This window comes from Ambystoma mexicanum, chromosome 3q (genome assembly GCF_040938575.1).
Source record: "Ambystoma mexicanum isolate Mex_15411 chromosome 3q, UKY_AmexF1_1, whole genome shotgun sequence".
NCBI classification, from domain to species: Eukaryota; Metazoa; Chordata; class Amphibia; order Caudata; family Ambystomatidae; genus Ambystoma; species Ambystoma mexicanum.
This window is the reverse complement of record NC_090926.1, coordinates 81,069,158-81,087,366: the sequence shown is the minus strand read 5'-3', so window position 1 is coordinate 81,087,366 and position 18,209 is coordinate 81,069,158. Positions and strand designations below refer to the sequence as shown.

Sequence of the window (18,209 nt, the reverse complement as noted above, 5' to 3'; positions counted from 1 at the left end):
TCAGCCGGGTTAGTCTCGTGACAAGAAAGAGAGGAAACCCGGTGAACATATGCATGGCTGGAGCAGGACCTGAATATTGAATTGAAATAGGAAACAAAGTGACAAGTGACTGTTGAATTTCGGAATCTTACAATTGAAGGTTGTGCGTGTACTAATGAGATGCGAAAGAAAGTAAACCAATAGTGAACTTTAAGCTTACCGATTACTGTGAAGCCAGTGATACAGAGTAGCAGAGTGGTCTGGTAAAAGGAAATAGCCCACTCAAAAGTCTCCCCGAAATGTTTGATTTCTTGTTATAAGGCGATAAATTGAATGAACGCTGAAATGCGCAAAGGTCAAGATTAATCCCGACGGAAGGGGAAGTTAAATGGTAATGCTTTAAAGAGAAACATTTCTTTGAACCTTGCCGGTTGCATTATGGAACTATGAAGACCAAGAGACACTGGCGTAAATAACAAAAAGGAGAGCTGAAGTGAAACCCGAAGTGGTCCTGCAGAGATCTATGAAAAAAACCTTGCACAGTCGAAAGTCTTCGACATGGTCTGAACTCGACTGAGGGGACCTGGAATGTGAAATAAGTTAGGGTAAGGGAACCCCTAATGAATGTGAATGAAGCCTTGAGAAGGGAAACCCTGCAAGTGCTGTGATTGCAAGGTCCGAGCCCGGCTGAGGTAGATATACATTGTATCAGGTACTTTTTGTTGAGAGGTCCGGGCCCGACTTTGGAGACCTACGTGAACTGTTGTAGAACTGTGAAAGAACCTTTGGTGAACTGAAAACAAGTGACTTTAACATGCAAGGCCAGGTGGGCCCCAACCCATGTTTTGAACTGAATTTTGGTGTCTTGAGCCATAGTTGGTCATCCTGTCTACGTGTGCTGCCTTACCCTTGCTGTCTAATGTGGGAGGAGAGCAAACTCAACCACCTTGATTAGTTATGTTATAACACTGAGCCATCATGACACATCAAATCTAGGTGTTGTGCTTTGAGCCATTGTGATATCCTCAAATCTAGGCGCTGTGCTTTCTTTAGCCACTGTGATACTTTCAATCCTAGGCGGTGTGCATGTTTGACATTGTGATATTCCTAAATCTAGTGCTGTGCTTTCTTAGCCACTGTGATACTCTCAATTCTAGGTATTATGCAAATCTAGGTGTTGTGCTTCATAGCCACTGTGCACTCAATTCTAGGTGCTGAGCTCTTTAGTCATTGTGATATTCTCAATTTTAGGTGCTGTGCTTTTTAGCCACTGCGATACTTCAACTCTAGGTGTTGTGCACTTTAGCTACTGTGATATGTTTAAATCTAGGTGCTGTGCTTTTAGCCATTGTGATACTCTTAATTCCAGGTGTGCTAGATCACTTTACCTACCACAGGGAACATCCTCCCTGCATGACCCTGTAAACCACTACCCACCCAACTAAGTGTTAGCTCCACACAATGTCTAGCCTATTTAGTTTCTATTGCATCATGGCTACTGCTACACTTCCAGTTACTTGCAATCAGGTCAGCCACACAGAGACCCCGCTATATACACCTGGACCTTTATCACATATATCACCAGATATAATTACCAATACTCATGTCTACACTGACTCAAAACACCAAGCTCTGCTAGAACCATTAGCTTACACTTCCAAGCCCAGTTCCACTCACGATAGAAACAACAAACTACGTGCCAGACTTAACAAACTCCACGAGACACCCAGACGACTCCTCCCTCCTACAAAATGTGAGATGAAACATCAAAATGGTAAGGAAGGCTACGCCTCCAACTTCACCCCAGCTTCAATGTACGCACAAACATCTGAATCTAAGATAAAATCCAGTGCGAAAAATACTCCTAATCTCACACAACCTAAAGAGGAAACTAAGGATCACTCCTACAAAGGAGCGCTTCTCAATGCCAGGTCATTAGTTGCACATGCCCTTGATATAGCTGATCTAATCACTGAGGCTAATTTGGACTTCATTGCAATAACCGAAACCTGGCTACACCAGGCAGCAGGCCCATCACTTATGCTAGCCATCCCTGACGGTTACACTATATGTAGGCAAGACCGAGAGGGCTCCCGCGGAGGCGGAATTGCCATTATCTCCAAATCGAGTCTTTCTCTAAGACTAGCCCCCGCCCAAACGCTACAATCCTGTGAAGCCCTCACTGCAAAACTCCTCATAAACAGTAATCAATCCCTAACCATTCACCTAATCTATAGACCTCCAGGTCCGCTTGGGACCTTCGAAGAGGATCTGCACAAGCTACTAACCCTCAATGCTAAAACCACTTCACAACTGCTGGTATTAGGGGATTTTAACCTAGGATTTAATGACCAAACAGATGTGCACGCCGTGACTATTGCCCACGCTATTAACTCCCTAGGTTTCTTCCAAAAAATCAACAACCCCAACCATACGAAAGGTAGAATATTAGACTGGGTCGCTGACTCAAACTGTACAGCAGTTATCTCATCTATCTCGGCACTATCATGGTCTGACCACTCACTAGTGTCCTTCAACCTCCTAACCATCCTCTACAGTCGTCCCCATGGCACTTTCATGCCCAACAGGAAACAAAAAGAATATGACAATAGACAATGTCATACCCGCTATTCTTCCAACTTTAAATGCATTGCCTGACAATTTAGACCCCAGCACATTAGTTCATGAGTACAACAAAATCATGACTGATACTATGGACAAAATTGCCCCACTTAAAATGTGCACAAGTAAACCCAAAGCCCATCTAAATAAATGGTTTACTCCCAAACTTAAGGCCCTACGCCTCACCAAGAGAAAATATGAATCCAACTGGAAACTATGTGCAACTGCTGAGAACAAGGCCAACCTAACATCTATTTCCCGTCAATACAAAAATGCAGTTTGTCTGGCTAAGAGGAATTCATACAATGATCGTATCGCCAACTCTAAATCAAGTATGAAGGAACCCTTTTCCATACTGAAGGAACTTGAGTCACCTATTGCCATACCAGACACTTGTACTAAAGATCAGACCTGGTGCACTGACATCCAACATGCTCTAACTAATAAAATTAACACCCTCCAAAATAAAATTCAACTGAAAAAAGATTCGCTCAACCTTCCTACTCTGTCACCACCTAAGGCTACCCACATGCCCCAATCTACCAAATTTTCTTTCACCAAAACCACCCCACTAGAGATTGAAAAAATCATCCTTACCCTCAAACCATATAATTGCAAAGGTGACATCTGCCCAGCACAGTTAATAAAAGACGCTGCCAGAGATTTATCAACATTTATCTCCAAACTTGTCAACGCATCCTTCTCCACAGGCATCATCCCTGCCAATTTAAAACAATCTTGGGTGCTCCCGTTGCTCAAAAAGCAAACTCTAGACCCTCTTATCCCTACTAACTACCGTCCAATCACCAAAGTTCCATTTCTGTTGAAGATCCTGGACAAAGTGGCCTACATACAGATTCAAAATTACCTTGAACTGCACAAACTACTAGGATCTAGAGAATCTGGCTTCCACCCACTACATGGAACGGAAACAGCCCTTATTGACTTAAAGGCCCAAATAGACGAACTGAGAGATCAAGGTAAGACAGCCCTCCTCCTCCTACTAGATCTCTCAGCTGCGTTTGACCTTGTGGACCACAAGGTCCTCTTTAGACATTTGGACTCTGCCGCTCACTTCTCCACCCAAGCTATCAGCTGGATAGAATCCTTTCTGAGTGAGAGAACTATGAGAGTCTTTTCCCCATCGGCAGCAGCAGACCCCATACCCATCACTTGTGGAGTCCCTCAGGGATCCTGCGTCTCCCCGACTCTTTACAATATATTCACCAAACCTCTGTTCGATGATTTGGACAATCTCGGTATCACCTACACCAACTATGCAGATGATACACAGATTCTCTTCCCACTTTCTGGGGATCATAGCAAGGACAGGGAGTTGGTGAACAGAGTGTATCTCATCATTCAGGCATGGATGGCTACTCACGGTCTCTGCCTGAATGATGATAAGACAGAGTTGATCATTTTGGGCACACAAGCCAATATTAACAAATTGGGCCCGGACTACTCAGCTTTCAGCATAGATGGAAATGTCATCAAAGTCTCGAGGGAAGTAAAAACACTCGGTTTTTACCTCGACTCTACCCTGTCTTTCACTAAACAGGTCAACTCCCTAGCCTCCACTACTGCCTACACCTGTAAATTGATAAGAGCAGGCAAGCCCTTCCTGTCCAATACCAGTTGTCTAATCTTGGCTAGAGCCTTAATTCTATCCCGACTCGACTATTGTAATGCCCTATACAGTGGTGCCAATAAAGCCATTACCCAAAGACTCCAAACTCTACAAAATAATGCTCTTAGAGCCGCATGAGGCATAAAGAAGAGGGAGCATATCTCCTCGATTAGGCGGCAACATAAATGGCTCTCCACGGATAATAAAATCCACCTAAAAATGATCTCATTGACCCATAAGGCCTTAAACAATGCTGCTCCTAGTTACTTGACGGACAAAATAAAAAGAAAAACTTCTAATAGACCCATGAGACTCGCCAACTCCAATTGTTTGGTAATACCCAGATTTAGACTTGCCAAAATTGGTGGTGCTAGCTTCCCTGTGAGAGCTGCTAACTTGTGGAACGCCTTGCCACCCAACCTAAGAGTTGACCAACCCTTCCCTCACTTCAGAAGGAACTTCATCAAACATATTAACGCTAACAACGACTAGACACCTGAACCTTCACAAGTGTAGCCCTACTCAATGCACCCTGATGCGATAGTAACCCTTATGTTTATAACTGCTAACTCTGTATATTGTTAACTGTACATTTATGTAAATACGGCAACTGTTAATTTGTACATTCAAGTTATTTTGTAATATTGTAAATTCATTCATATAACATTGTAACATTGTAAGTATCGCATATACTTGTTGCTGCGCCCGGTAACCTGAGGGTCTGGAGCGCATTATAAATAAATAAACAAACAAACAAACATACCGACGTACAGACCTCAACTCGCTGTACTGGTCAACTGTTAAAAGGTGCCAGCTCAAATGCTGGTCATCCACACTCTGTACAGCGCTCCGCCTGTGCTTTAAACAATCAAATAAAAATAAAAAGAAATAAATACATGTTACCAGAGCTTCATAAAGTTAAAGAAAAACGTTCTGACTACAGATCAGAAAGTTATAGCTTTGGTTGGGATTGCTAAGTGTTTTTGGAATATCGGGTCATATAAACAACAAAACCTATTACTTTGAATCTGAAACATTGATTACAGGAATAGTTGTGATGGCCCTATATTCGATATGTTCTTAGGCTTGAGAGTAATAAAAAGCGGATCCCACTTGGGCTCAAGAGAGTTTCAGATAAAGAAGCTGCAGGACACACCAGTGATGTATGACCCAAGGTTACTCTTCCAGACAGTGTATGGTTAAATGTCATGAATGCCTATCAGAAGGAATATAAAGACACTGTTATCATCTACCTCCATAGAATCATTTGCCTTGATGACTGTGCCAGCCTCCTACGTTACCCCTACACTCATTCTCTCTGCTACACAAAATACTCAACTGTACCACCCGTCACCTCTAAACTATCCCCTGCTCTGCTCCCACTTCCCTACATTTTATCAAAGCAGAATGGCTCGCTAGAAAAATCCTACCTCTTTATAGTGTCTACTACTACTTGTCTTTAAATATATTAATGGGCTCAACCCCCGAACCCCTCTTTGCCTGGATGAATCAACCTACTACTTCTGAAACCTCTCCTGCGACACCCCCCTCAATCTCGGCATTGCCTGTCCGCACTGTGGTTCCTCTTGCTTCCACTCCTTCCCCCTCCTTGCCCCTTACCACCACACCTACTACCTCCCCATGCCATAAAGAGCACTAGCATCAGCTCTTCAAATTTTCCATGAAGCACCAATGTCTGGGTCTGGAGGGAGCACTATCAAACGTCTCAACACGTCACTCCAGCTCCTTGATTACTTTGTCTCCAGCACCAACCCATATGGGCCATTCTCCCTGTATTTGTCCATTCTCCCATTAGATTACAGTCCGTCTGATCCCATCCCTGACTTATATATCATATCATGTATTACACACCATCAACCAGCCAGTTGTTCATTACCCTTCCATCTATTGCAAGGCACCTGCTGTATGATGCTCCCAAATACAGTTGCTAGAACTGTTATGTTTTTAGCTAAAACACTTGTTCTAAGAAAATAAAAAATAAAATACACAGTGAAGCTTATGGTCAAGTCATAACTATATTTGTGATTCCTGTATAACCCCACTTGGACTTCTTACCAGCCTGGGGCCATACATGCTACATGTAAAGTGCCAGTGTCTTATCTCACGTGTTAAGGTATACATTTGACCCTGGTAAAAGCGGCTACTGCTGCTGGATTCGAAATACTCGCTAAGGAAGGCCACTTCTTCAGACCCGTTTGCCCAAGCGAGTATTATGGGCCTCATTCTGACCTTGCTGGTCTGGAAACAATGGTGCCGGTAAGCTACCAGCACCGTTGTTTCCGGACCGGCATATTACAGGTCTGCCTGCCGGAGCCGCCGTGCCTGATAGGTCTGACCCTGCCGGGCACAGCGGCACGGTAGGCAGACCCATCACGGAAGCATCGGCACCGTTGTACTCCCGTGTCCCCACTCCCATGGAGTCCCTTAGGGCTCTATAGGATTGGGAACTAATAATTTCCTGGCGCCTGACTTCCCGGGCCGCCGGACTCATAATGAGCCGATGGCACCGGGAAGTCAGGCGCCGGTAAAATTATTACGGGTTCGGCGGCAACCCCCCGGTAGCACCGGCAGGGTTACCACCGGACCCGTAATGAAGCCTAATGGCATTTACCATTTGAGAGAATTTGTAGCAGAAGACTAATGAAACATTGATTAGTCTAAATGATCTAAAAAGTCAAAACTATTCACCAGAAGTGACCAAATCTATAACAATGAAGGGCGTACCTTGCTTTATCTTTTAAACGTCACATCCATAGGCTCAATTTTATTTAAACAAAATAAAATAAAAATCCCTGAATCTTTTTAGAAATTAAATGTGTAAACATGTATGAGCAATGGCCTTACAAATGATACGAGCTTTGGAGCACAAGTTTGGCCTACACATGAACCAATCTGCATCGTAACCGTGCTAAATGCTATAGTGCGGGAAGATATATATTATTATTCCAGAACAACACAAAACGCTAAATCTGCCCTTCACCATTGGGACGGAAAAAACACTTCACACTGATTACTTGTGTATATTACCAGTCTTGATAGCCTCTTGTTCTCAATTGCACATTATTTCAACAGAATGAAGCAATGAGAGGGAAGTGAGTTTTTTGGGGCTATGGACTAGTACGCCTTAGCAGATGTGCATGTAAATATTAAAGTACAGAAGGGGCAACTTCAGAACTTTTTTGTCCATTTTAGGTGGCACAAAACACCACCTACTGGGATAACATTGTTTCCCACACTATTTGTTTTTAGAAGTAAGGATTGGCAATAGGTTTATTAGTATAGGCCCATTTAGTTTGACAAGACACCCCTAAGACTGCGTTATTATTATTTGATGGGCGTAGCTTGCTCTCATCTTTAGATTTACGAGTAGATAGGCTTTTTTTCAAACCCAATTGAAGTTCAATAAACACCCTTGAACTGTTGTCACTTGTGACTGTCTTACTGTTAATACCATGCCTTCCTTACAGATGTTCCTTTCATTTTTGGTGCTGCAGCCACTGTCACTTGATTATCAACAGCACAGACAGACTTCTCGTTTGGTGCTCCTGGATAACACCATCTCAAAACACGTAATAAATGCCCGATAGTTAATAGAATAGGCTCTGCCTTCTCCTCAATTACTTTTGAAAGTGCAAACATGCCTGCATGTTGGCACTTGCATAAACACACAGGCAGACAGAAATACAGACACTTTTTTAATAACAGGCATTGTGATAGGGCAGTCGTATCCTTTTGCAAATTCTATTAGAGCCAAACTCTTGACTTTTCCTATTTTGCAAGCACTGGCCTTACGTCTGGTATTGATCCTTTCAATGTAGTTTTAAACCTTTTTTTTAAAGCTTTTCTATCTTACTTTTTATTTTAATTCACATTAATTTAGTGACCTTGTTGTAAGCGCAGGACTGGTTTCCACAGAGCTGCTGATTTTTTAAACTGGGCAGAGAGATACACATTTGTAGGTCCCCCAGATCTCATCACGAGTTCCATCCCTGGAGTCCTGGGCTTCACCATACACACAGCTAGCATGTGTAAATTGTAGTTATCCAATTTACATGATTATAATTCGCAATATATAACAAGAGACCAGAAGGAAGAAGGACGGTGGATGGGGATTTCCAGAAAAGGTGAGGTATTTGTTGGTGAGAGAAAATAGTACTGTGTTATGTGTTTAATGTGGTTGAGTGAGAATAGAGGTGGAGAGTAGGAAGTGAGTAGAAGGTGAATGTGGGTGTGAAAAGAGGGAGAATGAGTAGAAGGAGAGGTGGAGGAGCAGCAGTGACAACGAGAGAGTAAAATTGGAGTGGGGAAGGAACAAGTTGCAGTGGAGTCGAGAAGGGAGAGTAGTAGTAAATTGTAAATTGTAATTGTAAATTGTAAATTGTAAATTGTAATTGTAATTGGTTATTTATTACACGCTTAATACCCAAAGGTTTCTAAGCGCGGACCCCACTGAGCTATCCTCCCGAAACTAGACAGTAGGGATAAACAATCAATAGGTACTAACCTGGCGAGAAGGGACGCCTGAATTAGAAAGTGTCTTACTTTCTATAGATGAGCAAGAGAGCCCCTTTCAAAGAAATCATTACACACAACCTAGAAGTGTCTTTTGGAGTTGATGTGTTATTGAAGCCATCTGTGACAACGTGAGTGCACAAGAGGAAATCCTGTTATGTAACAAACGTGTGATAATACGATCATTCCAGCCTGGGAAGAACGAAAGGATGACAGAATATTTGAGACACCTGCTTTCCAACACCCCAATAGAACAGTTAGCATCTTGTTGCGACGTAAAATGATGTGAACGCTAAACCCACACAAGGGATTTCTTACTGCTACTCACCAGTAGTAGACATCTTCTAGTGCCCTTTTCTAAATATTGTGCTCCCATATGGCGAACTGTCCTTGCTTTCTCCTCACCTACCACCTGCTAAGAATGTTGTATGCCATCACCAATTGCAGTCCCATCAACCCACAGAGAAGAGGAGCCGAAGGATGCAAGCAAGAGCACGTGCCTGATCCATCCACAAGAGTGGCCCACCCCAGCCCACCCATGTTTTTGACCGCTAAAACAAAATTTCATGGAAAAAATAAATGTCTTCTGGCAAACCATCTGAAATGGTGTTTTCTTTTCTCACAAACTATCTGTTTTCAGTCTGAAACTTTTTGGGGCCCCCAAAAAACAAAATTTCCCATAAAAAACAGAATTTCAGGGAGAAAAAGCCTGAAATTGGCAATTTCGCTGTGTGGGCAGAGCAGGCGAAGTGGCAGAATTTGCCCAGAATTCTGCATTGTTTCTGCTGAGCAAATTGTCAGCCATTTCGACCACCCCCTAGTCAAGGCCATGCCCTCTATGGACTTCAAGGGGAACACACTTGCAGCACACAATCATCACCGTTCTAACACCTTCTCTATTTCCATTGACTTCATTGGGATCACCCACCCAAATATAGTGCATTGTGCACACCTGGTGAACCTCCAGACACTTGGGTTGATGATCACCTTGCAATGCAAGTGGCCAATCCAGGACTGAGGGCCACAAGGAATCATGTGCCAGCGCAAGTTTTCATTTTGTCAGCTCCCGCTAACCTCATGCGCCATCCTAACATCACATGCCATCCAATCAAAGCACATCAAGTCACTTGCTCAGGTAATCCAGCGGCTGGAGATGAATGAATCACCACTGAATGATATACGAGTAACTCATTCACTGTCGAGCATGTGCATGGACCTGATTGGCTGCCATCCCTGAGCACTGCACCCCCTGAAGCATGAGATGTGGCAATTACGTTAATATTTCTTGCCTGTGGCAGGCATTCTTTACAGCCCTTGGCTCTTTGTTCGACGTGGAAGTTCGTCTTTTAGCAGGTGTGTTGTGTCTGTATTTGGGCCCACGTGAACCCCTTTTTGGAACATGGAGTGATTATATTCCCATAAACTTTTCTTATTTATAAATGGTGGAAACACGTGAGGGCTAAACCCCTATTAAATTTAGTAACAATCAGCAAATATTGTGGCGCTAAATCAAAGCACAGTTACAATAAAACCTGGCTCGGTTGCTGGCAGGTAGGGGGGCCCAGACTGTCCTAATGGTCTCCAGATGGGAGGGGATTTATTTGGAGGTGGGGGTTGTGGAATGGCTCACGCTGTTTAATCGGACAGATCAATTTCAGAGACTGGGGTATGGTGGCTAGTTATTCACTTCCTAGATCCAGTTTCTTACAAACTTTCCCTCTGGTGCCGGCTTCCTTTGCTCTCTTCGGCCTCCATTTTAGCACCGGTGTTCAACTTTATAGCCTCGGCCTTAATCCCGTGGAAATAAATGCCATTTTCCCATTAAGTGCAGATTATACCGTGTCCTTCAATTTCCTAAGTTATTATTAAATGGTTTTGAAATTGTCGACTCCAATATCCAGCGCACAGAACGGAAAAGAGTTAAGGGCAATTAAACTGTAGCTATGGCATCTGATTCGAATTAACCAATATATTTGACCTGCAGCGAGTACTGGAAGGGATTACGCATGGGTGTGTGCACAGAAAGGGCCATCAGAAGGAACATGTAGGTGTACATTGCCCCCTACCAGGGGACACTATGGCGATTGCTTTTGCCCAGCTCCATTCGCCATGATGCTGACAGTCGTCGCTTTCTCTGCACACAGATTTCCTCAGCTGCTTCCATTGGTGTGGGCACACAGTGCCACAGGGAAGCCATGCCACAGACCACGTTAGCTATCTTTTTCTTTTGAGGGGCAAGAGACCTGGCATTCTACCCCCCACCCATGGGTGCTAATAGCCGTCACTCCCCCCACAGGGGTGGGATTCACAGCCATTAGCACTTGGCAGGGGGAACCAGCCAATCGGGTGGCTCGACACGTGAGCTGAAACCTACAATCTCAGTCCATGTTCCAAGCTGCCTGACGCTTGTTTCCCCCAGCCGCCATCTTCCCACCACCCTCCGCACCCTTATTTATTTTTACGATTTGCAATCCCCAACTCCATTTACTTGTTTGTTGCGGCTGCTGCAGCTTCCCAGCTTCTCCGGCTGCTATGGAAAGGGAAGAGTTGCTCCGTATGTAGCCCCGCCTTCCCTTTCCATGGCAACCATTTTAGCACAGTATTTTCAGTCATTGAACGGGATGCGCAAGCCTTCCCGTTTAATGACTGAAAATACTTTTTTATTAGCACCCCACGTTACCGCTTTGGTAACCCGGCGTGCTAATAGTGTTACCCCCTATACCAAAAGCCAGAACGGGGGGTAATGCCCAGAGCCCTCGTTAACTGACCATGCACCGCAAGGGCCATTAACTTGGGCTGCCCGGCCATTATCCCCCGTTTCAGCCCCTGGAACGTGGGCTTAACGCACCATTCTGCCCCTAAAACCTCATTAATGACCTCTGCTTTGTTTCAGAATACTAAGTAGGGCTTTCAGGCACCTAATGGCTGTGAATTTCGCCCCCTGTAGCCACTAAATCTATAGATTCAACATATACAGTTACAATTAGGCATCAGCAAGAGTCAGAAAATTCAAGCTTCACCCATAATACACACATTACTCACTCAAAGCAAAACATTGGTGCTTTATTCCATTGCGACCATCTTATGAAAGTACTAAGCATGTTTATAAAAATGTAGAAACCATCGAGGTTAGGGCAATTCAAGCATCACCAAGAATAAACACATTTGTTATTTAAGGTTTGGGCACACAAGTACATTGCTGCCCTGCAACAACATGTATGTTGTGGCTGCAAACAGCACATGCTCCATTCCCAGAGAGTTGGGGGTTTCATTATCTTCCTAGATAGTAGACACCCTCGTGCCCCTCAGGACCAGTACAAGTCCTTATCATTAGAGGTAAATGTGCAGGGAAAAAGAAAATGGATCATTTCAACACGCTCCTCACATTTAAACACGCCTAGCAAGTAGTTCTGCAGATCGAATTTCATAGACCGTATGGTGCGATACATTCTACATTAACAAGGTCCACGCCCCATTGGACCATTCAGAATGAAGAAGGTATGAAAAATAAGAGGTCTTCGAATTGCAGGGAGACCACAAAATCCTGTTATCTGGAAGGTACAACTGTAATGAATTCATGCAACGTGGACGACGCAAACAGGAGAAGCCGTGCCAGAGACTCCAAAGTCCATGGTAGGTCTGACAAAAAGCATTCCTAATCAGGGTGAAGCCAGCAGAAATTCAAACATCACTGTGAATAGCTGGCACGACAGACCTGGGTCCCCATTAGAGGAGCCGAGCTACGAGAAGCCAGAAAAGGGAATTTGACTATTTCTGGTACAAATAAGAAGCTCCTAAAACAATGGAATGAAGAGGAGCAGAACCAGAAAAAGTCCTACATGATCTCACAGCGGAAGCTTGCCAACCAGGAAAACGCCTCAGGAGGAGCGAAGAGCAAGTGGAGCGGAGGAAGTCCCCAAAGACTGAGGAGTAATGGTGCCAGGTGTGGGGTGAAGGAGACAGGCTGGCACACTCTACCAGGTACCACGTGAAATGCTGCATGTTGGTGTAATGCTGGGAATGCATTGGAGGGGCAGGGCCTCCCTGTCCTTGTCCTGTAGTCCTTTTTCATTTGTGTCCTGTGTTGTTTTCTGCCCAGGAGCCCATGTCGGACTCCTGGCAGTGCAGCTCTTCCTATTTCTGGTTTGGTGTACAGACCCATGTGATATCCTTATGGCACCCATGGGTGGGGGTGCAATCCTGTGACCCTTGTGTATGTTTTTGGGCACCTATGTGTGGCCCTCAGAGAACGGTATGGGCTGGTGGCAGCTCCATGCTGAATTTGAAAGATGCTTTGAGTATCCTCCATTTTGGGGATACCCAGGTCCTGCCATTGGAATCAGTTGATTCCTGATAGGAAACAAGATGACCCCTGTGGCCTCTTGCTTTCTATTGCCTGTTACATTGTGCAATGCACTGTTCCTAGGCACCTCCGCCCACAACCTAAAAAAACTCCAAATCACGCAAAACAATGCGCTCCGGGCAGCACTGTCCATTCCAAAAAGAGAACACATCTCGCAAGCAAGGAGAGATGCCCACTGGCTACCTGTGAAGGAACGCATACTGTTCAAAGCCATGACCATCACACACAGATGCCTATCCCTGGATGCCCCACCCTATCTCGCAGAAAGAATCACACCGAAAGCCTCCATCAGACCCACCAGAGCTCACCGCACCAACATGATTGATGTCCCCACGTTTCAAAGATCCAGGGCGGGAGGAACCAGCTTCCAACACCTCGCACCAAAAAACTGGAACTCCCTACCTACCTCACTAAGGAACGAAAAATCATACCATACCTTCCGTAAAAACCTCAAAACCCTCCTATTCCGCTAAAGTCTGCCACATTCACTCTCATGCTTGCATTGTATCCACAGCATAGCATAACCTTTAAGCTCAATGTTTATTACCAATGTGAAATGTACTATGTAACTCGGTTACATCTGTAAACACATTCCTATGCTTGTGTTCATGACTAAGTCTGCTGTAACAGCGCCACGATGCCCCAGGGCAGTTCTGTGCGCTTTATAAATGCAAATAAATAAATAAATAAATAAATAAAATTGTTTTCCCAAAGACCTGGGAAGCCCTGACTCTGTCCCTTCCCCCTGACTGGCTGTTTGGTAGAAGTTCCATATATGGTACTGTAGTGAAGCACAGTCCAGACTGGCTGGAGCCTTCCCAGTGACTGTATGTTGTGGGTACACCCTGTGGGTGGGACCTGGGTGAATGGAGCGTGTGACCAATATGCACTTCTTGTTATGGATGTCTGGTTTCTGATATGAAACACAATGACTGAGACAGCCCTGCCCGAAACTGGCAGGAATGCAGTGTGTCGTGTTGAATGGCTGGGTACTTATCCCAATACACATTGCTCGTTGTGAGTGTCTGAGAGGGAGGAGAATGGCCTGAATGCACTGTGTGTCTGATTGGCTGGCTGACTGCCTGAATGCCCTTCTGAGTGATTGGTTGCCTGAGTGTGACCAGCAGAATGAATGGGAGATCAACAGTATATCCGGGGGCCTCTCACTGCTAGAATTTGTTCAGAAGCTGGAGTTGAAACTGACATTGAAACTGATGCTTAATCTTGAAGCCCTGCTGGAAGAGAAGTATTGCTGCTGCTCTACTTCGCCGATCTAAAAGCTGTTGTGTCTCCAAGAACTGATCCAAGAGAGGACCTGGTAAGGAGACATCTTTCTGAGCTACGAGAGACCCTCGTGAACCAGCTGATCTTTGCCAAATCTCCCTGGTAGACAGACCTACGAAAGGCTGCCGACCAGAGACGAGGACTGCCGCGGAATCACAAAGAAACGCACCGGACAGCCGTCCACTGTCGACAACCGCCATCGCCACCGGAGCCGCAGTGCTCCCCTTGCTAAAGAACATTTTAATCCAAGGACTCCCTTGTTCATCATCGTCGACTACTTTCGTCCTGCCGGAGAAGTTCAGGCCGTTGACGACCAAGGAGAATCCCCTGGTGGGTTTCCCACCATCCGAAGACCTCAGAGACGCAGACGAAGCTACTAAGAGCCAGTCGTGGTCCCTTCCCTCCCGTTGACGCCAGACGCCAATGACCCGACGCCCTTGCTGGGCCAAAGTTCTTCATAGACTCTTTGTGGTCCCAAACTATCGTCGCTGAGGTGCCCCGCATGCCTCATCCTCGCAGGACATCCACGACCGACCGCCGACGAGCACTGCCAGGACCGAAGCCGCAGCCTCACCGCTGTTGTTCACCCCTTTCTTCGTAGGATCTCGATGATCCGTGGCTCCTGCCTTAAAGGGAGCCACTCAAGAAGGATCCGTCGACAACTCGTCGTCGAACACTGTTATTCCAGGGACATTGGGGCGGTAGAAACATTTTAGAAGGAACTAAGACTCATTGAACAATATATGGACAGGGCTTGTAGTATATCTTTATTTTACAAGTTGCCCAGGTGGGGGGATCCTCATACAAAGTTGTGACTTTGGGCCTCATTAGGAGTTTGGAGGGCATGGCTGCCTCCAAACTCGGCTCCGGGGCCGGGTTCCCTGAATGGGGAAATACCGGGCCATTCCGACCTTGGAGGGCCCGGTATTTGCCCATTCAGGGAACCTGGACCATTCCCATTCGAGCCCCCAAAGGGACGTCCAGAGCGGGATCTGCGAGGGAACCTCGTAATAGGCCGGTATGGGTTTAATGGCGCCGGCACCTTTAATGGCACCATTAAACTCATACCACCAGGGTCCTAATGAGGCCCTTAGTAGCTAAAGTACTATTCTGTCAATTGTTCTAACAACTGCTTTCCTCCTATGTCTATTGTTGGTTACGTTTATTAATTGATTTGTGTGATATTTGAACAGAGTACAGTTGATGCACTTTAATGAAATCTGATAATAATTGTGGTACCATTTAGAACTGCATATATTTGCGATTGTAGATTAATTGAGCACAAAGTGAGTTATTGTGATTGTGTATGTAACATTGAACCTTAATTATTTAAAGACTATGTTTTCACAGATACACTGTGTGGACATTCCTTTGTGGGTGCTTGGGGATTACACTGTTGTTAGGAACCAGCCTGCATCACCTCCTGAGAAGCTAGGCCTTGATTGCTCGTCCATTGCTACCAATAATATAGAATCTTGGCTGGGTTCCTCTGTGCCTCTACTCTACCATATAGAGAGCAGGAGTACAGACCCCCCCTTCCCCTCCCCGCACCCACCCCCTTCAGTCTTCAGTCAAAAGTCGCACAACAAATCAAGAAGGTGGATGCATAAGGAGCCGTTGCATATTGGGAAACTGAATTTGAAGTACCACATCCAACTGAGAAAGTCTAACGAAGTGTTGAAAAGCTTAAGTTACAAGATTTACTGAACCTGGTCCACATAACACTCCAAAATATTCTATTACGATAGATGATCGTTTAAACAATTTGGAAATCGTGTACACAAATAATTAACAAGTAAAATCTGAAACTGATCTTCGTGAAACAATATTTCTTGAAATGCACAACATATTTCGGGCTCTACACCTGATCAAATTCTGAAATGAAACCTAATATCAAGCAGACGTACAACTCTCCAAATAGCTGAACATCAAAGAGAAACTACTATGCGACAAACTTACTCTAAGAACAATCAGCATGCATATATGCAGAAATTCCATCCAGTGTAATTGGACAAAAAACAAATGGAGTGGGAAGTAATGTCCACGTGTAAGGACCCATTGTGAATTGACAAAGTTGTCCAATGGAATGTTGCATGCTGGGAACGGAAATCGAGAGAGCTGCTGCCTGATGGGAAACGGGGTCCAAAACCCCTCTGTCTGGAAAAGCTGCATGAAGGGAACAGGTCAAAAGGCCCGTAAAGTTCAAAGAAAGAGGATATCTAATGAAGGCCTGCACAAGACGCCTCTATTATGTAACAGGCAACCACCACCGAAGAAAGAGGTCATGAGCCAAAGGTGCAGGCCTTGAGCAATGGTGAAGGTCACTTAACACGAATGGAACATAATGGTAGGGTCTTGTTCAGAGGGACACATGGCAGAGCTTCTCTGGCACCACTTGCCCAAATCTCCAGTGCTAAGTGTGTACACATCACAAAGGGAAGTTTGGAATGCAGCTCTTGCAGGCCAGTTAGAGTCTCCATTCCAAGCTTTCTGATTGGCCAGAGAGTTGGACGATGTGAGAAGAACAAAGGGGAATAAATGAATGCAGGTTTCTGCTGTGCTTATTCTTCATTCCAAACTTCATTTTTTTAATGGGAAGCTCGAATTAAGCCTTCAGTGTTGTGAAACTGAATTTTAAGTACCCTAGGAGAACAGAGCAAACTTGAATGTCAGAAAACTGTGGACCTTTTACGACCGAGTCATAATTCGCATAAGATATTGATATAATATTTCGCCCTTAACATGCAGAATGTGGCGAAAGCAAACTATGTCATATGTCATGTTATGTTGGCATTTATATAGCGCCTTATGTATCATTGGTTTGACCTCAAAGCGCCAGTAGGTTGAACGGCCTATGTTTTGAACCGATAGATATGTTTATCAGAAAACACTGGTGTGATAAGAGGGTAAAGGCAAGCTACCCAAACCCGACCTAGAGAGCGATAACTTATTAACCCCTTAACTGCCAGGCCATTATGCAAGTCTATGCATACAAAGTGTTTGTTTTTGGTCCTTTTTGCATTGACATTGAGTCTGTCGCAATGGCTAACAGTATCCCACTGGGCCTAAACCATGCACATGTTGACCTAATAGGGCTGGGTAGGCAAATCAAGATAATGTTCGCTGCCCTCAAACTATATAACTTCAAAATAGGCCATAGCCACGTGCCTGCGCTTTCCTCCCGTGAGTCGATCTATTTCAATGCAGGTCCAAAATCAGACCTTATCATTGCCATTAGCATATTTTACAAAAAATAAATCTCTGGAATTATCCCAGAATCTACACTGCCTGGATAAAACAAAAAAAAAGAGGGCTTAATATAACAGACGCATGGAAATGTCAGCACTTTATGATGGGTCAGGAGATCTGCAAGTGCATCCTTGAAAGTATATAATGTGCAGGATTGGTCCGCTCGTTGCCAAGGGCAGCAAGATGTTGCACTGGCAGCTCACTGAACTCAGAATGCCAGCATAAGGATGCAGACACTTGCAGACGGTCAAGCAATTTCCAGTCAAAGCTATGCCTCGGGTAGTCATATATTTCTGCTAGTGTTTCCCAGAGCTCTGACTCATCTAATGAGCTTGAGGGGCATTTGGCTCCAAATGTTTCAATTGGGGCTAATTATGTGCATCCCTTAAACTTAATATTAAAGCGACATGGGGTGAACCCACCTCCCCTGCCCTCTTACAAGAATGGCACTGCTCTTTGCAAAACTGGCCTGTCCATGCCCCTGATTTATTAAATCTGATAGACAGGTATTCAAGCACGAATGCTACTCCCAAAGCAAAGTCCCCTTAG

At 44.7% G+C, this 18,209-nt stretch overlaps 1 protein-coding gene across 5 annotated transcripts in view; it reads right to left on the bottom strand.

Moving 5' to 3' along the window:
* The window catches only part of HDAC7 (histone deacetylase 7), a 1,864,336-nt gene that overhangs the window by 528,132 nt on the left and 1,317,995 nt on the right, over window positions 1-18,209 (bottom strand). The gene's annotated exons all lie outside the window — the stretch shown is intronic.